Below are 23628 nucleotides of genomic sequence, written 5' to 3' on the forward strand. Positions count from 1 at the left end.
ATGAAAAATCTCGTGATAAGGAAGAGTTACATTAAAATGACACCATTAACAGAAAGGCAACATAGTCCTTTATTTTGCATGTGATGTTGGCAGTTTGAAACCCTTGACCTGGCCATACATATACTTTGGAACTGCTTTTCTTCACAGCTGAAAAATTCCAGCATTTTGCTTTCTAATACCTTAAAAGAGATGGAATAGGTTAGCTTACTACTCCCTCAGAGGCTGATGAGTATTCAGTTAGAGCCAGATTCAAAGCTAGATCCTAACAGATTTCAGGAGAAAGTGGGCTAAGATGTTCATTATTTGAAAAGCAGCTGGGATACCCTTCCAAAGAGTCTGCTTGACCCAAAACTCAGCTGGGATAGTCTTGAGAGGAAAAAAACCACACCATAACTTTTCACAAAGTTGTGAATGGACCTGTAGAAAAGAAATGCTGAAAGCATTGGTTTTATTTCAAGCCTCAAGGAGAAGTTGACAGATAAGATAGAGATCATGTATATTGAACAATAAATACTTAAATACTCTTAAGAATACTAGTAAGAGCCAGTAAGATCTTCAAATGAAAATAGATTATTTTCTCAGGAAGAAACCTGTCTATTTCCCAGGATTTCACTGGTACTTAAGGTTTCTATCCATATCAGTATGAATACCATACTTTGAATAGTCATTGAGAACGTGTCCCTCCACTTGCCCACCTTATTTTATTATCAAAATATAGGTATAGTGATGTTTCTTACATACAGAAAAATAACACATACCTTCTACATTACCTTTGTTTTAGGAGATAAGAAACTTTCACATGTATTCCAGTTCAACAAAACTGCTGAGAACAAATACAGTTCTTCAGCCTATTTTATGAACTCCAACACAAAAGATGCTGAAGCTGGAAAATCCAAAGTCTTGGAACATACTCAAATCATGTGAAGAAACAGATAGATACTGTAGGCTTCAGCCTTCATATCAGTTTTCAACCAGTCTTCAGTCTTCATAAGTTTTCAGTTGTTATGTACTTGGGTTCAAATGCCAAAAAGGTGGATCTGAAAAGGAAGAAAACAGTTTATTAGACTGAAATCTTGCACACTGCCAGTTTAGAAACAAGTAGTACATAGAGGATTGGATGTATTTGGAAGTAATAATTGAAATCATGACAGAAATTATATTTTCCCTGAGGTGATGTAAATATGATTGGCAGTCTCTGAGCATTATCCTGAAAAATCTGAAGAGAAAAATACTTAAACCCAGGACAAATAGTTCCATGTTCTCTTACATGGAGTTATTCCCAAAACTGTATGCAAAATCACCTCTGCAGAGCTATTTGGCTCCATGTGTAGCAGCCATGCCATTGACATCTGCCATATCTGCAAGTGCTTCTCCCATGAAGAGAACAATTTTTTATTTTTTTTTTTTACTTTTCCAGATTTTTTTGTCTCTTAACATTCATTATGACAGTTTTTGGTTTCCCAGATTGACACTACTGTCAGAGCATAAGTCAAAGTATTTACAGAGTACAAAATGCAGAAAATCGTGGCATATATTGCAGCTGTAGCTGCTCTTTTGCCACAGTTCAAGTTCAGGCATTAACGCTGTCTGTGTTCAGAAACTACACCTTTCTGACTGCTCTGTGTTTCTTTGCAAGTTTAATACTCTTGATTAGTAATAGTGGAAAGGTTAATATTCCATTAGTAATGCTTATTCCCAGGTATTATGCAACAGTTTGATGATATTTTTTTCAAGTTGGTAAAAATGTGTATATTTATCAATGTATGTATCAGTTCAGATAAATCAACCAACAACTATGTGATATTGAAAACTGGAGACTAAGAGCAAGTCAATAGTGTTTTAGGAGGATCTAGGATATCAGAAGATACTGCATCTGACTGGTAGACCTTCTAAACCCGCCTGATGAGTCACCTCAGCCTCTGTTTTACCTGTTTCAGATCCCTGAAGGAACAGAAGATGGTACAACAGCCCCAGGGCCACCTGGAGTGCAGCTGTGAGGTCCCACAGCAACGCATACCACATCTGCCAGAGCTCTGCTGCTCATTTTGCACCCTGTTAGGTGTTAGCTCTTTCTGGGTAATGAGGAGAATTGTGTTTTCCCTGGTGACTTCTGCACATCCTGTGTAGTATCTCTGTGTCTCTGCTTGCCTCCCACTAGCTGACAAGCTTCTGTCCCTTGTGGCCAGCATTGCACAAAAAGGGCACGTGTAACTAGAAGTCTTGACCTGGTATTACAGCTTTGAGATGTGAGGGAATGCTTCTGCAGAAAGCTGCGGCAAGGCAAAAAATAAAACCCTCTGATCACAGAACAGTTGAGGCTGGAAGGCACCTCTGGAGACCATCTAGTCCAGCCTCCCTGCTCAAGCAGGGTTCACTAAAGCAGGTTGCCCAGAGCCATGTCCAGATTTTGGGACAGTTTTTAAAATAAAGAAATATAGGCCAGAATAGTCTCCAATATTTTTTTAAAGTTTTTTTTTAAAGTTTAGTTTTCATGGCTAAATCACTTCAAAATGTGGTAGGTTTTAGCGAGCCTATCCTCCTTCTTCTCTTGGGGACAGTCCAGAGGACCCCAGAAGTGCACCAGACCTTGTTCTGCAAGGGCACAGGGGTGTCACATAGATCAAATTCACATATTCTGGGTGGGTAAACTGTACTGACCCATAAAACTCACTTGAAATTAGGATGGTTTAGTTTATGTTCTGTCCTAAAGATCTGTCATATTTAGAAAAATAAATCTTTATTCTTTTAAAATGAAAAGAATTAACCTTCGGTGCCACAAACTAATTTCAGCACAGCGTGGAGACTGAAATACATTGATGCTTCTGAAAGTGTGGAGGACCCCTTGCAAAGAGTCAGCATGAAGTAACTGCATTGTGTGATTTTTCTGTTATCAGGGCATGGCAAAAGAATCTTCAAGTGTTTCTGGAAGTTCAAGCAGTTTTTATATCACATTGGCATAAAAATACATGCTACTAAGCATCTGTATAAATGTATCTGCAAACAAGAAAAGTGTCAAAACCTGCATCCTATGAAAGAGATACTACATGGTATTCTGGAGTATATATAATGGCTTAATTATGGACTGATTGTGTTTTAGGAAAAACACCTTTGCACTCTTTCTTGTCATGAGATGTTGCCATGCTCTACCAAAGACCAGTCCCTCCCTCCCTCCCTCCATTCTTTTCAGCATATTTCACATATATTCCTCCTATGCTTAGCTAATTTTGGGGGGTAAGGGCTGGTTTGGGGTGGTTTTGGCATTATACAATTGTAAAAATGTCTTATTTCAGCAATACTAAATGTCAGTCAATATGTTATTTAATTTTGGATCGTCCTTATAAGGGAAAGAACAATCTGCTTTCTGTGGAGAAGAAAGATGCTTTGAAGTCCAAATATTATAAGACTCCAAAGAATTAATCCAGAAGATAAACCAACAAATTCTTCTGAGGACATTATTGTTACTATAGAAACACGCCTACATCCAGAACTTCGTTGTGAGGTAAAAAAGGAGAATTTGTTTCATTAATCATTTTTACTCTCCTGTCACAACTTGGTTGATGGGGATGCTGGTAACAACAGGGCAGTGAGCCATGGAGGTAAAAGTATCCAGTCAACATAGACTGAGCAAGTTGTTGTTCAGAGCTGGGGCAGAGGGGGCCTTTCCTTCAGCTACCAGGTTGTGTGTTAGAGAACCTAACACCAAAACCTTAGTCATCTCCCACTAAAAGACACCTACAGCTTTGTAGTTATTGCTTTAAGATTAAAAATGTCAGCCTACACCCCTTGCGAACCTGCAATGCAGTCACGGTCCTGTCTTCTTGCATCCTTGGTCCAACAGACGGGTTTTTTAATTTGATGTTTCCTTATGCAGATTTTCATTAACTGGTGGATTGTGCTGTTGCACGAAGTCACTGGGGCAAGTACTGAAGCATGAATTTTAGAATTGAATGGACAATATTATTACTGAAGTTTTGTCTAGTATAGGAGCAGAGACAAAGACGTAACAAAATCCCAGGCTTCAAAGACTACAGACAGTTCAAAGAGTGCTTTTCTCTGCCATTCCACCACTGCTCTCTTTTAGGTTTCACTAGCATTGCATGTATGCATCCACCTGTCCTGTTCTCATGTTCCCAAGAGCCATCAAAGACCATCCTCTACATAGGTAAAATACACCAGGGAGCCAGAGCTGGGCTGTTATTTCCCTTAGATACCATTCTAGTGATTTTGTTACAAACCCCCAGGTTATGAGCCAGGTTGTTGGCCAAACAGAACACAGAAAGGCAGATCAAGGATGTTCCCCGGGGTGGTGTGGAGACTTGCAGTGTTTTTGCTTCTGTCTCTCTATGGCAGTTTCCAGAAGCAGCATCATGCCAAGATGAACATCAAGAGTTGGCACCCATGGCATCCCTTTCTGGGAGCAAAGGCTGGCTTGCTGAGGTGACAGCCGTGCTCTCTGGCAAGTACATTCACTTGGCTGGAGTTTGTTGGATTTAGAAGTCAGACAGGAACTAGGAGCACCCAAAACCACACTTTTTGAACTTCTCATTAGACTTTTTCATGCTCTCTGTGAAGTAACACAGAAAATCTCATGTGAAGGCAGGAAAGGACCTTTAGGTACAGATCCTTGGGGCCAAGTTCAAAAGGAGAGGGCACTTGCAATGTCCATTTCTAACCTGCAGATCTCCCAGCTTTTTCAAGTAGCCAAGCCACATTTCAGAGATAGAAACAGACCAGCACGTGTCGTGGAAGAGATCCGCACTGCACTCCATCCAGCCTGGCTGTGCAGGAGGCCAGGGCTCCCCACAGACCTCCTCAGCTAAGGTACATTACCACTCTTGGCATCTCCTGCACCACGATGGACAGCACGCTGTTCCAGAGGGACAGAAGCTGAGCTGCTGGCTCCTTCTTCCATGAAGAAGGTAAAATCATGTAAAATTATGCAAAAGCTGACATGGTTTCAACCATAGTTAAACTCTCTTGAAAGAATCTTTACAAAGTTTAATAAAGATTAAAGCAGTAGCCTGCTTGAGAAACTATTGTCATAACTAGAGAAGTTAATACAGAATACCTTCTCTACTGAGATATTTCAAGAACATAAATTTAAAAATGCATTTGGAGGGATGATTTAAGTTCCCCATGGATATTCAGTAGACTTTCTAAGGAGAACTGCCACAGAGAAAACCCATTAACTTTTTTATCAGACTCTCTAGGAATCTCCCATAAATTGATTAATATCCAAACCAGAAAGTGACTTTGCCTCTATTTCCTCTGAAAAGGAGCTTATTTCTAGCCTGCCCTGCCTCTTAGTCCTAAAATGTCTTTAGCAACATATGGTCCTTTCTAAAAAAGATACTAAAAATTGGGTTTCTGCCAAAGTCATAATTAATAGTCAAGCACCCAGGCTTACATACTTGCCTCATTTTTTCTGTGTTTAATAAATATATATTCTAATATGGATAATTTTAGGATAATTTTTATTGGTGGCACAGAGGTAAAATGATTTTTATATTAAATAAAAAAAATAGAAACTGCAACCAAGTTATAAGATCTGAAATAATGAAGACTAAACCAGAAAAAAAAGAATAAATTAATTTTCTTCGTGGGTGGTTTCTTGAAAATTACATTTCATGCAAACTTAAAACATGAGCTTTCTCATTTGAGATTTTTTGTAGCTCTGGATTACAGAGATCATTAATACTAGGGGTTTTTTTCCTCTTTCCATGCAAATAGCTATGTACTATGGTCAATACTCTTAGGCTCTTTGTGGACAAAATAAATAAACTACTTCTTAAAGTCATTCTCAGTGACAAATTTGCTCCAGTCCCTGAACCACTTCACAGCAGTTCTTTATATTCATTTGATCAACATTCTTTAAAAAAATGGGAGTAGTGGAGCTGAATGCTGCATTGCTGTATAAGCCTCACCAGCCCACAGACATCAGACCAGCCCATTTTGTGATACAATTACAGTAACAGCTCATAACCCCTGTGGAAGTGCAAGCACCCTTTTCTTCCACTGTAGCAGCCTGGAAAGGGTTAAAAGGAGCCCATTTCATCTTCTTGCCCAAATCAATTAGGCAAGACTGCACTACGAGGGAGCTCTCAAAGCAGTCCTGGAGAAGGGTGAAAAATGAGAAGGGTCTGTATGAGATCTACATGTAGGAAACAAACGTGAGAGAACCCTTTGCAGGCTCTCATGGGAAGGGTGAGGGATCTTATTTTAAGCAAAACTCCCCAGGTGCCTCATACCAACCAAAAAGGAGGTCCAGAGTTTCCACTGAGTGGCATGGAGAGGGCAGAGTGAACTGATCATTGCTCTTGAAACTGCTGTTCTCTGGCAGCACCTTGCCTGCCAAAGCTCACATTTAGGCTCTTTGTGGGGTAGTGAGGAAATTCTTGATCCATGTAAATATTTTGGGATGCAGCTGTGGGGCTCACAGGAGCTGCAGGACTCTCCTGCATCTGCCAAACCTAACAGAGCTAAGGGCTGCAGCTTCCAGAGGTCCATCTGCTGCTGTGAAATTCCAACATGCTCTTACTCTAATATCAGTCATGCTAATTTGTGGCCTCTTATTTGGAGATAGGTGGTGGGATGATGGGTGTCTCTGTCCCAAGCACTCTGGGGAAGAGTGAGCTCTGAAGAAACCTTATTTGAAGCTTCTACAGGTGTCTATGGGAAGAATGAAAGGCCTGTGCTCGTGCTGGGTAGCATAGCAGGTGAAGGCTTTTGGAGGATATGCAGTGTGACCACAGGTGGGAGGTTTCAGCTCCGAGTCCCTCTTTAGAAGCAGTGTAATCAGCAGAACCAGTTTCATGAAGCTGCCAGTTGCTGACAATTGGTGTAGGTCCTGCAGCCTGCCCTCATGTACAACCTGTTCCTCTGCTTTGGTCTTGTAGTCCAAAACAACTCCCAAAACTTGGTAGTTGGCACACTGCAGTTGAGTGTGTGGGGAACTGTCTTTCCTTTTCTGTAGTTTGCCTGTTTAAAATGTACAAAATAAACTTTGCTTCATGGGGTTTTGGATATATGCTGATGAAAGGTTGGATATGAAAAGAAATGACTCACAGCAATTATCAGTTGAAACTAATACTTTGTGTAGGAAACAGAGATTCATAACAATCTTACTATTGCAGGTTCCTACGTTAGTTGTAATCACAACTTCGAGGCATCAAATTTTAAATGAATCAGAACAAACAATTTCTCAAGCTGCCTTTTAAAGAAATATTACATTACTTGTTTTATACTTTTTTTTAATGAGGAGGTTTGGTTGCTTTTTTGTTGTTGTTGGTTGGTTGGTTGGTTGGTTTTTTTAATATCATTAAATGAAGTCTTGCTTTCACCAGGGAGACTGTGTTTTGTCAGAAAGCCAACTGTGCTTTTGGAAGTGTTAGGCTGTGAAATTTGCAGAAAGTGTTTGCATGGACCTCTGAGACCCAGACTCACCTGTAGTGTCATGGCTTATGCTGTGTAAAGCATTATGGTTTCCTTTGTTCTTCCTAATTTCATAAAGCTCTAATAATGATCCGGGTTACAAAAAATTGCACAGATCTAGGAAAAAAGACATAATTGATTGATGTGATGAAGAAGCAAACTGTATCAAGCTAATTGACATCTTTCTTACTGCCCTACACTGTCCATCTAGTATTTTCTGAATATTGTACAAATTGATTTAAGTAAAGTATCTTCCCAGGGGTTTGCTTGAAGAATGCCAACCACTTTATCATTTTATGTCAGTCATACCAGAAATCAAAAGGAGATATGTTTCCCAGTGAAGAACATACCTATAAACTCATATAGACCAAGAGAAGACAATAGGCTGAAAACTGTGAGAGAACTGGAAAGGGAAGAAATAAGTTCTACCTAACTGGACTGTGTAAGACCCAGAGGTTCAGGACCTTCTTGTAGTGGTTATACCTCCCTTGCATAGCAGGAAGCAGTGGAGTGGAATTTTGACATAATGTGAATAAAATAATTGGTTTCACAAGATTAGAGGGAGACAAATGCATACACTCAGGCAGCAAGGAATAAATATTCTTGCCTGAGTATATGTTTTGCTTCTGTTAAACTGTTTTGCGAGTCAGGCTTTTTTTTTTTTTTTTTAATAGCCTGCCAGACCACAGGTAGTACATTTGTCTTTTGAAATTTAGACTAGAGGTGGCTAGGACTTCATGGCCTTATGTTGCACAGTCCAGAGACCCAGAACATCTGCAGATGAGGATTTGGATCTGCAGAGTACCTCAGTCAGTTCCTGCCCTTTTGGAGCAAAATGAAGACAAAGCCATCCTTGGAACTGATTCCATGGAGAAAAGGCTTTTTTTCTGCCTCCCCAGCCACCCACTTCCCCTGCCACACATTTAATGAGTGCATACAAAACATTATTTATGAGAGGTGCACAACTCTATTAAGAAACTGTTGTCAGTATAAGTAAATTGGCATGCGCTCCCTCTCCTACCCAAAGAGGCAATAAGGATCTACAGAACAGGGTAAATAATCAAGATTTGTATTATGATTTGCCTTTGAGGTTTGTGTCAAATGCTTCAGCAATGGTTTTAAGCTTGATTTAATTCCCTAAATGTGTTAACAACTAACAACCATCGAGTTTGTTTTCTAATGCAACTCATTTAATGCACAGTATAAAATACAGTAAGGATTGAATTACATGGGTATGCAATTATAGTTGGAAAAATGTATTGCAATGAGCTTTTCAATTTATAGCAGGAAATGAAGCTCTGTAATTATGTGACAACATAAAACCAGAGCAGTGAAATTGGAATCTAGTCCTTTCTTTTTCTAGGTCTACTATCAGTAAACATGACCTTGTCCCATTCTCCCTTCTATGTAGCTCAAAGAAGATTCCTGGTGAGAATCTAGTGAGAAACTGGTAATTTAGAGATTTAAGAAGAGTCCATCATTGCCCAGGGGTATCTCGCTGTAGTGCTGGTGAGCAATAGGACAGTACCCTATGGTAGGTCAGCTCCCTCACTCAAACATAAGATCTTTTAGGATGTAAGCTCATATTTTAATCACAGTAAAGCACCCCTCAGCATAGACCAATTTAAGTGAGTTTTGGAATCTGCCCTGTTCTGAGGTGAGATGCCACAAAATATACTTGTGAGAGGGGAAAGGACAAACTCACAACCCTCCCTGTCCCACACCAGAAAAGACTTGAAATTTTAAGTCACAGAGGGTGAATGTGTTGAACCTCTTAAGTTGCTTAATTATGTATTAGAAAATACAGTTCAGATACCAAGATGACATGATAACATCAGTTTCATGTAATGCTTTTTAATAAAGAAATACTTTCTTTTGATAGAAAGTAAGGCTAAAAGAAAACCAAATTGATACTTAATGAGTAAGGGATTCAGTCTTATCTTGGAGAAAACACATTTAGTAGGAATTGTACCTAGAGTATAATGTTTTCTTCATAACAGTGATATTCTCTGAAGAACAGTTTAATTTAAAGAATAAAATTAGCTCTATGTTTCCACAGAATACACTCCGGATTTCATGCATCGATATGAACACTTACTACCAAAGGGTATGATCTTCAGAGTAGAAAGAGCTGTGTTTGAATACTCTCACTAGGAGTTGTGCTTCAGCTGAAGTAATTTTGGTTACTTTTGTGATCATCTAATTGCAGAGACTGGAAGAGAGAGGGAACAAACTGAATGAGGTCTTTGCTGGTGAGGGTTGAGGGAAGCTGGAGCTTCAGTCTGAAAAGGGCTGCTGAAGGAAAGGCTGGGCTGGCAGAGGAGCTATTCCCTGAAAAAGTCTGCTTCTGGGCTATGGCTGGGGATTTTATGCCAAAGTTCTGTTAGGCATATGAAAAGAAATACTGATAATGAATCTAGGATAGGGATTTCTCATGGAAAGTAGAGAAACTCTTGTTAATTACTAGCAAAACCACCACATCCAGCTCTTCATTTTTAAATAGCCCTTATTAAGGTAGTTCTAGTGACCTCTCCCCTCAGAAGCTGATGGACTTCAGGCACATTTCTAGCTCTATGGAAGATGTTTTGCATGATCACTGAATATTAATTGGCTTCTGTTACAGAACTGCAGAACTTAAACATTAATTGGATCAATGCTGATTCCTACTTTCAGTTACATAATTCTTAAATGAAACTTCTTTGTACTTGTATAATTGTTTTCAGTAATTTGAGAATAGAGAGTATTTGCAGTTCAAGCAGTTAAGCTTGATTAAGCTGGAAAGAGAATCCACTAATCACATACATAATGCATAACTGAGCTATAAAAGCTTTTGAATCAGAGATCTCTAGCAGGTACATTCTGTGTTATGCTGCTGTTAGTGTTGTGGTTTACCTGATTTAATAGGAGGAATATATTAACAATTTTTTAATGGTCTAACTAAGAAATATGAATGCTCTATTTTTTTTCTCTTCATGATCACAGAACCTATAACTAGTTGCTTATGCAATACAAATATTCATTGTGTTAACAAGAATTAGGATATGTATCTTTGTAATACAGAATACTGAATGTTGAAGCATAGATGTTTCATGTGGAAAAATGGAAATTGCATAATCTGTAAAGAGGAACCTCCCAGATGTTTCAAACTGTATTGCATATGAGATTAGACTGCTTACTAGTGACAACTTGCTTACTCTAAAGTTCTTGTTTCCTCTTTGCATAAGAGGATTTGATATTCATAGAGGAAAAGTGGGAGTGAGAGAGTGATGTGTATCTTGCTAACATTGTCAGGTTATTGTTTGAGGTTTTACTCCTATCCAGAGTAAAAAGGAAGAGTAACATAAAGCTGTTAATATCGCTTGCTTTGGCCGTGTGATCTGTGTGCTCAGCATTAGCTGCAGGTGCTCTAGGTTTCTATTATCACTGTTGAAGGAACCCTTTTAGCCCATACTCATTCATTATTTCAGTGTCTATTTGGGTAAGCCGCATTTGATCTTCAGTTTGGTTGGAAAATAGATGTTGCTGTGTCTTACAAGCTGCAGTGTAAAGTCAATGAGATCTCTGCACTAGTTAATGCTGATCTGATGGAACTGCAAAATTAAGAGATCTGTTTTGTGGAGCTATGAAAGCTCTAAAAGAAAGCTCAACAAAGGGAACCTCTTTGCAGTCTTCTTGTATTTTCCTGTGCACACTGGTTTCTTGGATTGTCCTCTCTTCCTATGCTTCAAGAAAAGCAGGAGGTGAAATTGCCAGTCTCCTTGATGTTGATTTAATAGTGCCTTTTTTTTTCTTGCTTCTGAAGACAGATAATCTACAGACAAGTATTCTGAAAACCCTGTGAAGCCTGTTGAATGCACTGGAGATGAACTGTCTTCTCGATGATCTCAGAGCATATGCCTGACTTCAAATCCCAATAATCCTATCTATCTGGCACTTGGAATGTTTATGCAACTCCCAGCCAGCCTGGGACTCCAGATAGCATTGAAAGTGTGGTGATGGAGTATTGAGCTCTTCCCTACATCCCTTTCTGAATGATGAACTGCAGTAGGCGACTACTGCTGAATATAGTAGTACATCTTCTAAAGTAGTCCTAAATAGGCAGCAGTAGATATATTCACAAAAAGCAGCTGATTTTATATTTTCTAAATATCCTATCTTGGGAAAAGGTGTATTAGATATCTATAAATACATTATTTCTGAAAAATTCCAATGAATACCCCCTGTTGTAACCAATCAAACTTTTCCAAAAACTAAAGACTTAAACTCAAATATTAATAATTGCATAACCACAGTACCTGCCCAAATTCTTTTCCATATTTGTAGATCTTCTATTTCATATGAAGAGTAGATAAACACTTTAATACTACAAAACAGTAGTTTAACAGGGCTTTTTAATTAAAATTAACAATTGAGCTGCTAAGAATAGGTAAAACAAAGTTCTGGCTTTTTTTTTTTTTTTTTTTAAATCACAGGATCAATTAGGTTGGAAAAGATCTCTGAGGTCGTCAAGTCCAACTTATGACAGAACATGACCTTGTCAGCTAGACCATGGCACTTAGTGCCACATCCAGTCTTTCCTTAATCACTTCCAGGGATGGTGACTCCACCATCACCCTGGGCAGCCCATTCCAAAGTCTAATCACCTTTTCTGTGAAGAATTTCTTTCTAATATCTAACCTAAACCTCCCTTGGTGCAGCTTAAGACTATTGCTAGTTGCCTGGGAAAAGAGGCTGACACTTCCACCTGGCTACAACCTCATTTCAGGTAGTTGTAGACAGCAATAAAGTCTCTCCCTGAGCCTCCTCTTCTCCAGACTAAACAACGCCAGCTCCCTCAGCTGCTCCTCACAGGACAGCTTCAGACCCTTCACCAGCTCCATTGCCCTTCTTTGGAAATGCTCCAGCACCTCAATGTCCTTCCTGAATTGAGGGGCCCAGAACTGGACACACTTAATTTGTTAAGCTAATATGCTTCAAAAATCAAAATCTGAATGCAATCTTTCTATCTACAGAGTAATAGTTGAGTTTCCAGTTCAGGACAGAGTAGTGAAAAGTTATGTGGTTTTGTTAGGAAAAAAAATTCTCTATAGATTGCATTTTCTACATTAGAACAATTTTTCCACTTAATATCTCTGACATTTATTGATATCTATAAATGACAACTATAAAAAGCTTACTTGGAGAAAGATGATATTCTGGACTGCTTGAATGGTCAACTAAACGTTTTCAGAGGTGTTAATTGCATCATTCATCTGAACAGGATTCTGGTGATAAGGTCAATCAGTGACAGCCTTTTTAATTTCCTCACAACTGATCAAAGCAGGCAAGAAGAGAGAAATGCTGTTAGATTTTTTTTTATAAGATCTTGATAATGCCTCCTTTAGCTTAGACATGGTATTTTGGAAAGTATTGCAAAGTCTGATCTGCTTTCCCTTCTATGCATTTTCTCCCTGTTAATGAAGAGTATGCATGTGTCAATGTCAGCCTTGATGTACTAGCAAGCAAAACAATTCTTAGAATTCAAGTAGCTCAATACTCTTGAATACCAAAATTCTTTCAGGTTGATGGATAAATAGAGAAGTGTGGTGGGCTGGTTCTACTGGATGCCAGGTGCCTGCCAAAGCTACTCTATCACTCCACTCCTCAGCTGGGCAGCGGGAGAAAAAACATAATAAAAGACTTGTGGGTTGAGATAAGGACAGGGAAGGATCATTCACCAATTACTGTAATGGGCAAAACAGACTTGATTTGGGGAAATCAGTTTAATTTACTACCAATCACATCAGAGTAGGATCATGAGAAAATAAAAACTAAATCTTAAAACACCTTACCCTCACCACTGTCTTATTTCTAGGCTTAACTTTACTCCCAGTTTTCTCTACCTCCTTCCTCATGAGCAGCACAGAGGGACAGAGAATAGAGGCTGTGGAAGAGTTCATCACGTGTTTTCTCTGCTGCACCTTCCTAGGGAGGAGGAAACAAATGAATAGATTTTATTATACAGACAAGAAGTGCTAGTAATTGGGTGTGGCAAAGTGTGGCAGCAGCAGAACCTTCTGCATGGAGCTTTGCGCTAAAATCACCTGTTCAAAGCCTTGTTTTGCACCACCTGGAGGCTGCAGACTGCTCTGAAATTAATCTCTCCAAACTCTGAGAAATGTCATTTTTCACTTATGTCTATTGAGATAGCCTAGTGTATTGATGCTATTTAGCACCAAAACTCATTCCACCAGGCTTCTCTTTTGATGCCTGTGTCCACTGTCACTACAAATAATGCTTTACATAAACATTGGCATATTTATACCAATAGTATTGGCATAACGTTGCCAATACTATTATGGCAAGAAAGTCCTAAATTAAGGTCATCTTCTTTTTCCCTCCTGTTCTTCCTGACAGCAAACTCTTGTGCTATCGCTGGAATGTCAAACTATTCTTACCTCCAAGTCTTTGATATTAGGTGAGCTCACTGGTGTAGATTGTTACTTACGGATTTTTGGGTTTGTAACCTCCAGTAGAAAGATCATGTTTGAAGCTTCACTATCATTTATTGGGTGTCACAGGTTAAATACCAGAACTAGGAATCGGGCTTTCATTTGCATGTCAAACACAAACTTTTGGTGATATTAATTAAATCTCTATCTTATGCTGTACTATCATAATATAAAAGATAAAGATGAAGCTACCTACAGCACAGAGAATTGTTATTTAGATAGAAATGATTCTCAGCTAGAAACTGTCATAGAAGTACCAGTGACATGCAGGTTACTGCCAATTCCTACCAGCTTCTACCATAAAACATCCCGTGTCACACCTCAGGGATCTCTTACTGTTTATCTTTAAATAGGATAGAAATTTAGGAATCACTTCAGCTCAACTTAAAATACATATTGCAAACAACTCTTCTGCACTTTTAACCAGGCACTTGATTCCTAACATATATTGCCTGCCAGTCTTAGAACTAAGCAACCAATATGAAGGAAGATAATTGCATTTCACCATCAAGGAGCTCTCATTGGAATGACTTTATGACTTTGAGTGTGACAAGATGTTATCTTGCTGCAGATAAGGTAAGACTGTTAATTCACATTGATAATGTTTATAATTGCCTAGAAATTAATTAAACTCAGTTTAAACATCTGGTTTCCGGAGAAAAAGGAAACTTCTCTTGTATTACTTCTCAACTACCAATTTCCACTCAAACTATGTTTAGAAAAGGAAAATCTAACACAAGTGCTTATGCATAAATGACTCTCAAATTCTGAACTGAGCTCATTACATTTGCATCTAATCATGGTCCATAAAGTTGGGGTGGTAGAGGCAAGAGGGGAGAGAAGGCAAGTGTTTGCAGAAGCTTCTCTACAGCTTGACAATTAGAGCAGAAGCTGCAAATCAGCCAGAACTAGAAGTTGCAAAATGAATGACCTAGGTCTGCAAAGTTTCATCTCTTCTCAGGAGACAAGCAGAGCTGAAAGTTACCAACTCTCCTTTGAAGCACCAGAATGCTCTGGCCTCTTGTTTGGTCCTTCTCCAAGTTCTTGGCTTGCTGCTGGAGAGAACAGCCTCCACACAAAAGCTAAGTCACCTGCCCACAACTCTGCAGCACTTGTCAGTCTCATTTTAAATGATGGTAGCTCAGCATCCCTACTAAATGTTGTTATGGTGACCGTGGAAATCTAATACTGAGCACTACATCTGTCTGCTTATCTACTGCTAATGATCCTGCTGTGTACAACTTCAAAAGGAAGGGAACCAATGGGTTGTTTTTTAAAACCTCCTGGATGATCAAAGAGGACAGAGACTACAAAACTGTCCTTCTATTAAAAAATTAATGCTTAAGTTTGATCCCAGGTAAAGGAAGGGAGGGACAATAAGTCTCTTGGTACATCTTTACAAGTAGATCCTTTGTTTATTTAGGGCCTGGCCATGTTCCTGCAGAAGATGGTAAAAATTCCCTATGTCAGCAGCCTCCAGTGGGGCCCACAGCTGGTACAGCAGTTTGGAGAATGAGCAGATCAATACCATGATCTGGAGATAAGTGTGTGTGTGTATGCAGACACACGTACTTTATTGGGAAGGCACTAACAGGGGGTAAGAACATGTATATGCTGGCACTGGACAGTTCCATATTCCAAAATTGCACAGTTCACTCTCAGGGATATTTTCCTATTTCTCCCTTCAGCTCTTGGTGCCTTTTGGTGAACACTGGCAATGATTGAGTCTATGTGGGTAATTAACTTAAAACCAAATAAAATTAACAGGTGCTTAGGAAAGGAGAAGTAATGAAGTGGGGAGGAGTGAAACTTTTTAACCTCAAGTTAAAAATAGAATTGATATGTTTAGTGCAGGTGAACAGCATAATTGCACGTTACCTTTTTATCCTCAGTAAAAAATTGCTCATAGCCATATGAAAGGTTTTATTTCCCACCTTTACATATGTACACGTACTTTCTGTAAATCAGTTTAGTTGGTATATTTGCTTATCCTGTTGGTCTGTGTCAAGCAATACCACAACCCAGGTGGTACTAGATGCAAACCCTTGCAGTCAGGTAGACCCCAAGGTGATGAGAGGGTGCTCTGCAGCCATTCTGCCTATTGTAGAACAAGATAATAGAGGGCAGGCTGAACTTTAGAAGAAAATTACATGCTGATAACTGTTACCACTGATGGAAAACTATACCTTCTTGTCTGATGCTCAGCAATTTAGATTCCATATTAATCCGAGTTCTCAAAGATGTTCAGGCTTTTTCTCCTCACAAAATTTCCTTTCCTGCTTCTGAGTAGTGGGAGGAGGTTCTGTGTTTTTTCTTGGTACTGTCTACTTTTCTGTTGTGATTGGTTGCTTCTGTTTTGTCATTTTGATGACTACTTCTCACATGTGCCTGCCAAAGTTCAAGTGTTTGGACAATGCTCTCAGGCACATGGTGTGATTTTTGGGGCTGTCCTGTGCAAGGCCAGGAGTTGGACTTGGATTATTCTTGTGGGTCCCTTCCAACTCAAGATATTCTGTGATTCTGTGTGGTGAAATTGGAGTCATGGAAGCAGGCAAGCAGTGCTTTGCCTAACACTCCCTTGCATTGCAGGCTGCAATCTCTTTTGTGCTTCATCTGTATCTTTACAAAATGTCAGCAAAAAATCTTTTGAAAAGTTAGTGCTACAAACCGAATTTCTGAAAGGCATGACAGATAATGATCTCTGCAGCTCTGAGCTGGATCATAGGCAATAGAGCTGATGCACATTCATGGGTAAGGCAGGAGTATCAAGAGTAACTAAAATTTATCAGATGAGATGGTGACTCTGGAAGGGAGTGGAAAAAGCATTCATTCTTAACCAGAGAATGGACATTCGGAATAGGGAAAACAAGTCATTACACCAGTTCCAAGATTTATTTCTTTTCAATCTTGTTTGACAACTAAAATGTAATAAAATGGAAAAAGCAAGGAGGCTGCAAATAATGAGGTACCTGTTGACTAATGCAATACAAAACATTAAATGGAATAACAGCAGCAACTGCAACAACACTTCTCTAGAAATCTGATATTGTTTTTACTGGCTTGATTTTGGCCTGGCACATGAAATAGCTGCTGCCAGTGAACAATGGAGATTGATGTCACCACTGTGGAGAAGAGATGGACAAGATGGAATCCATGACTTGATGTGTGTCTAGCTACTCACATAATGCTGGAGGCTCCAGCAAACACACCTAAGAGAAGCACTTTGTTGTTTTGGTAAGGATAGTTTTGTTTAGTATTGAACCTGTATGTTTTCTGCTGAGATGTAAGCCCCTTCTCCTGTCCCAGGCAAACAGGAAAATTCATGTATTGTCTCTTTCGCATAACAAATGGCTGTAAGGGATTCATATGAGACTTTGCCCTACTTCCAGATTTAAAACTGCAGCACAGTGAGACTGTAAAGATGGCATCTTATTGCCGTACCCAGTCTATTTTTAATCTGATCTGCTTACTTAAGGAAAAGTGATGTTAGCCTGTGCAGTCCTATTGCCTCATGAGAATAAAATAGGTGAGAAATTGAAACCAATTCCCCCTTTTTTTCCATTATAAAGCAGTGTCTCCTAAATGGTGAAACTTTGTTCATGCTGCTGATACACAAGCCCGAAAAATAGCTTCCATCCCTAGGCTGCCTCATGGGGAGTGAGTGTGGATTTTTCATAAACCTTTGAATATGATCTGGTGGTGTGCTGTCATGATAGATACAGATTCCCTTAATACCATGAAGATTTTCTCTCTGGAGTATAAATGCACTCTGGAAGAACTGTGAAGCAGCATATTTTCTTTGCACATACTCTTGTTTCTGTTGTTTTCTGTTTTGCAAGGTCTACTTAGTAATTGTACAATGGTCTAATAAAGTCATCACTCAGATTTACTAACTGGCAAATTGTTAAATAAGCACAAATATTTTTCATCAGCTTAATTTAAAGGTCTTGCTTCAATCAATGGAAACTTTTCTTCAGTTACTTTGTAGAATTTTTGGGTTTAGTTGTCCTACTATCATAAAGTATCTCAATACTAAAATAATATAAGCACATTCTGTAAAGCTACTAATCACAGAAGAAAGAGAAATATTTAATCTTTAGTGAGAGATATACTGGAGCCAATGTAGCTTGCTAGTCCATGGATTACTACATTGTCAGAAAAACTACTGTTTGTAACTTCCATGCTTGTTGTGTATTTCTAAAAAGTTGTGAGCAGAGCTGCATATTTTGTTCAGGTTTTTTTAGTTTGGCTGTTAAGATTAGGCTTAAAAAAATGGCTTCTGTACACTACAACATCTCTGCTTTTGTATAATATTCAGGAGTATTATACCAAGTAAGTCAGAGAACATCCACATCTATTGGAGGAGATAGGGAAGGGAGCTCTTACTCAGCTTTGTAAGGACAAGGTACTATTTATGGACTAACGCAGTCAAAGTGAACCTGAGGCATGTGGAACAGCATGACCACCTCAGTTACTGCATGGTGTGGGTGGGCTTTTGTCTTGAATGGTATCATAGTAACTGACGATGCAGCAGGTGTGAGGAGAAGTCACAAAAAAAGGCCATTTTAGATATGACAATGAAAGGAATAACTAAAATATTTATCCATAATTGGTGTCACAAGGCAGGCTAAAATCTGTTGTGATGAGGATTTGTTTTGTTTTAGTAGAGAAATATATTTAAGGTTACAAGACATTCATTTTAGTAGCAGCTGAGGGCTAAAACTCTTGATCTATATGTGTATGAGTACTGGAGGATTGCAAAACACTATCTGCAGCACAATGTTCAGGCAGTAACATTGGCTATGTTTTATAGGGGCTATTTTATTTCCTTTCCAATGTTTACAAAAATGCATTGAAAGCAATATAAGAATCCCATGTGCGATACAAAGGGTGAAAATTACTTCTTCATTTCACAGTAAAGCATAAAAAGTTGCTGTTTATCAAGTTTTTAATGTGTGAAATCAACTGCAGGAGAAAAAAATTAACTATTTTAATTTTTTCCTTTTTTTTAGTTATTTGATGCAACTAAAATTGATATTTCTGGCAGGCATTAAAAAAATCCTATTAGGGACATTTGCAATATCTTAGTTTTCTCTCTCTAATACAGATTCTAACCAAAGAATATCAAGGCTAGCATTTTTACTTATCTCTATAGCCAAATACTCAATTAAAAAACCCACAGTAGCCTGAAGAATGTCTCTCCCTCTTTCTCACAGGTCCTCAATCTCATATAGCACTGTCATTTCCTGAAGTGCCATGGAGTTCTATATCCTAGGACAACTTTTTGTAATTTTTGTCTCTGGATTAGTATTTCAAGGACAATATCTGTATTTCGACATAGTCAAGGTGAGTGTCCCTTCTTTAATGAAGATACCTAAGCATTATGTGATCTCTTCCTTACCTATATGGATGGTTTTAGTTTGCCTTCCACATATTGCCTCATGTTCATCATGTTGCTAACATGGCTCACATTCCTCTAATTTTACTTGAATAGGAATTTTGCATGAGCCAGCAAAGGAAAAACTACATATAGGGAAAACCTTTAGCTCAGAACCAATAAAGGTAGCCTAGAGAAAGGGAATATAAAAATGCACGTTAGAAGAAACATTACCAAGAAAGGAACACAAGGATCTACTAATTTTTGATATGTTTTTACATGCTTAACTTAAGCGAAAATAGAAGTTAAGACACTTGCAATAAAATTTTCTTGCAGCCACATTTCTTTTGAAAATATGATAAAATGACAATCACAGAACTCATGCCACTCTTCAGAGCCTATCTGTGAATTCAGAGGCTAGATGTTGAAAGCAACTCCATAAAGATGGTGAAGTTTCACCAGCTTGAAATAGATTAATTGAGCTTGGTGAATAACTCTGCCTTAAATTTTTATGACTTGAAACTAGTTCGCTGCAGCACTTCTTGCTTCTGTTGAGAAATGCAGCTGCTCGTATCTACATACAAAAAGCCTATTTCCATCTAGACAACCAGTTGTAAAGAATATTTTAACTACCTGGGACATTTGCTCTACATGTTTGAGTAAATAATCTAAACAGCATTTCCAAGCCAGAAGGTTGAGATCTGTTTTATAGGCTGTTGTGTCTGAGAACTATAACGCAATTTATGTGACAATAAAGTAAATGTAGTTATGTGCCATAGATGCATGATTTGAAGCAATAATGATGACATTAATCTTGATCTTTGTGATATTTTGATAGGCATGATTATACACACATGCTTTTCATCCACTTTCTCCATGTCTTTATGAGCTGTAATTGCTTAGAAAGACTGTGAGGCACTGGTGAAAGTGATGTGGTGTGTCTGTATCAACTATTGTAAGTGAAAGTCTACTTTTAGACCATCAAGTGATGCTAGTATACTTTCAGCTACCAAAAAAAAAAAAAAAAATTGCTAGAGGATGCTAGTGTATGTGGCTTTTACAAAACTAAGCTTTTCTATCTAGCTTTCCAATCAACATGCACAGCAAAATGAAGTCTGATGCATTGAATTACACAAGGAGAAGCCATACTATTTAACGTATTGTTCTGTGCACTAAGCAGTTCTAGCGTGAATGGGCTGGGGGGAAGTCTGGACAGTTCAGGAATACAGCTTTTGCAAGGTCATCTTCTCCTGACTCAACCTTTAAGAATATGATTTAAAAGCTTTCTGACTTTCCTCAGCAAATGCCCTTTGGCAGGATTAAACTGCACTGCTGCCAATCCAGCTCAATACCAAGCATGTTAATGAGGTGTCTTGGCCTTTTTATTAATTCTACAAGGAGGGTAGTCCATTCAGCAGTGACTGAGGAGGTTTAATCAAATAATCTCATTGTTCCAAATTTATCACCACAATAAACCAATCTACTAAAGAAATACAAGATGCAAGAACTCATTTTTCAATGCTATATCACTTTATACTAAGAAGCAGTGCAGCCTTGGGGCTGCCCACATGTGAGTAAACAGGGTATAGGGGTCTCACTGTTTACAGAAGGGACCTGCAGAGAACCTCTGCAAATTGTCTGCCCATGATTCTCACTGTTACTCTCACTAAAAATTTATACTGTTAACAGATTTAATTTTTTTTAATGAAGTATTTTGATTTCAAAAAACATCTGGAAAAAAGTGTAGTGAGATACAGTCTTTATCCATGACATGATCCATTGTAGGTGATAAAAAGTTGGAAAGAGGACACCTTTTTGTATATTGTGGGGGGAAGTGAGGTCTGAGTTGCTGTAACAGAATAGTTATAGTACCTTCCAAAATTATTTCCAGAAAATCTGGAAAAATAGGTATGGTTAACTTACAAATAGGGTTTAAAATGCATACATGGAAGTAAGTGGCTATGCTCCACACTTTGGAACCATATGGCAAAAATGTAATGCCTTTTTGATCTTCTATGCTCACAGATCAAAAATTCAGCTGTGGGTTTTTTAATGTTTCAGACACATGAGCAGCTTCAAACAGCTGCCATTAATTTTATACAATAAAAATTGCCTGTCAAATCAGTTTCCAAGTGTTCCTTTCTTTTCAGAAATCTCTCCTGCTGAGAAATCTGCACAGTCTAAGGCTAGTGTCACACTTTCTGCATCAAACACCTTAGAAACTAGAAAAAAACCCCAGTATGTTTTTCTGAAGAGTGAGAATTATCAGTCTTTTCTGATCCAGATAAGCAATTTAAAACTTAATATGGATATTGTGCCCAAATTCACTAAAGCAACTGCCTACCCTGAGCACAAATTCATTAAGAGTTTTCTTTCAAGTTCCTTCTAGAGTTCTTCACTCTCTGTTCTCTCCCCTATGTCTTTTTGGCTATTGCTTTTTTTTTTAATTCCTTCCCCCACAGGCTAGCCTGTGTAGACAGCTGTTCCTATGAGTTTATCCTCTTCCTTATTCCCTGGCTGTTTGGCTCACTTCTCAGATAAACCTGTGGTACAAGGACAAATTAGGAGTCATACACAGCATCTAGCCTTTCCTTAACCTCAGTTTTGCAGCCCATTATTTCTAGTACAAATAACTTGAAGTGACAGAACATGAAGGGATACCAAGGCTATATAGCACAACAATTGACTTTGAAATTCAAGCCTCTGTTTCTCAAAATATGGGCTATTGAAGAGGTCTGCTGTTCTGTATTCTCTGCAATTGACACCTCCTACAGTCCTTTTGGGGTCTCTTGCTGGAAGAACGAAATGTTACTATTTTTCTGCTCTTTGCATTTCAGTTTTTGATTTGAACTGAAAATAGAGGTACTGGCAGGGCTTGTACACCACCAAGATATGATGAGATGTCCTAAATTTTTTTTCTGCACTTCTCATCTAACAATGGAAAGCAAAACAAAAAATAGGTCTATTTACCATTCCAAATAAAAGGGACTTCTATTTTCCACAGTCTCTGTCAAAGAAAGAAAGTGAACAGTTTATATTCAACCACTTCAAAGTAGCAGATTAAAATCAGCTTGTTTTAAAGCAGTATACCTCCCAGGAACTGGGACACTGACTCTGTATGTCCCTTCCTGACTGCAAAAGACAGCTACATCGTAATTTCCAGAGCTTTCCTGTTGCTTTCAGCAAGGTGTCATGACAAAAATTCTGATGCTTTTTTGGTTCTGCTATGCATTGCAGAGGTCTCAGAAGAATGTGAGAGCTCATGTGAAAAATGTGCTGCAACTTGTCTCAAATTCATCTGATTGCTCTCTCAAGCACAATGTTGGTTTCTCTACTTGAGAGAACAAGTGTGCTTCTATCGAAGGCGGTCAGGCTGATATTTGCTTATTATTCAGTCTTCCACTTAGCCATTCTCTGCCTGCTGTATCACTTTTTCTTGGTTCTTTGGGTTTATTGAAACCAATTAAAGTTGGTATGAAATATTTTAAAACATGAATGCAAGCAAATATTATCTAGGATGGACTAGAAAGTTTCTAGCTATGTATTTTTTCGTTGTTGTTGATTCAAAATATTTTGTGCGTGAAATGGGTTACATTCAAAGTTGCACTCCTATTTAGTCTAAACAGCATATTACAATTAGTCCTACTGACTGACCTGGGGGCACTCAGCATACGCAGTACCATTACATTCATGTGGATGTCAAATTTGATCACAGCCAGGGAAACTGAATAGTTTTGTCATACAAGCATTTCCATGTACTACATAGCACTTTTATAATCTATAGTGTATTTCTGTCCAACACCCAAGAACTCTCGGGGCAGGAATATCTGATTAATGGCTTGGGCTTATACCTTCAGTGCTAAACATAAAAATACTAGAGAAGCAGGAATATACATCAACTACAGAATTTTCAGTTAGAAGACTACTTGCTTAAATCCCTCCTTGCTTAAGGGGGGAGTTGAGTTTTCTTCTAAAGACTCACTTCCTAGGGGTAATTTTTATGAACTGGAGAAGAAGGAACACACCAGGTTCATGCTGTAGTTTATGCAGTGATGATTATTTTGTTGCCCAACGAAATATCATTGCTATCCTTTAAATCTAAAACTCTTATCTTGGGGTAGGGGTTGGGAAAAATAAAAAAATGCACTTACCTTCCTCATGAAGTGAGTCGTATTTTGATAAATGTAAACTTCCATCCCAGAGAAACATATGGCAAGCTACTATTGATGGGAGGTGAAAAAAAATACAGTTTAAATTATATTTTCCTTTGACACAGCATCACATTGTAGACAACATAATGCTAATATATAATAATGGCTATGCCTTTTA

The 23628-nt window shown here is 38.4% G+C and overlaps 1 long non-coding RNA gene across 1 annotated transcript; it reads right to left on the reverse strand.

Annotated features, from left to right (window-relative positions):
* Nucleotides 1-426: 426 nt before the first annotated feature.
* On the reverse strand, nucleotides 427-23506 carry LOC113953798. Its single transcript, XR_003530020.1, has 4 exons — nucleotides 23451-23506; nucleotides 13263-13395; nucleotides 7444-7548; nucleotides 427-1037 (listed from the first exon to the last, which is right to left on the reverse strand). It is a non-coding gene; the product is annotated as an uncharacterized LOC113953798 (long non-coding RNA).
* Between the last annotated feature and the right edge of the window lie 122 nt (nucleotides 23507-23628).

This window comes from Corapipo altera, unplaced genomic scaffold, assembly GCF_003945725.1.
Source record: "Corapipo altera isolate COAL_440 unplaced genomic scaffold, ASM394572v1 2c, whole genome shotgun sequence".
Taxonomy (NCBI): Eukaryota; Metazoa; Chordata; class Aves; order Passeriformes; family Pipridae; genus Corapipo; species Corapipo altera.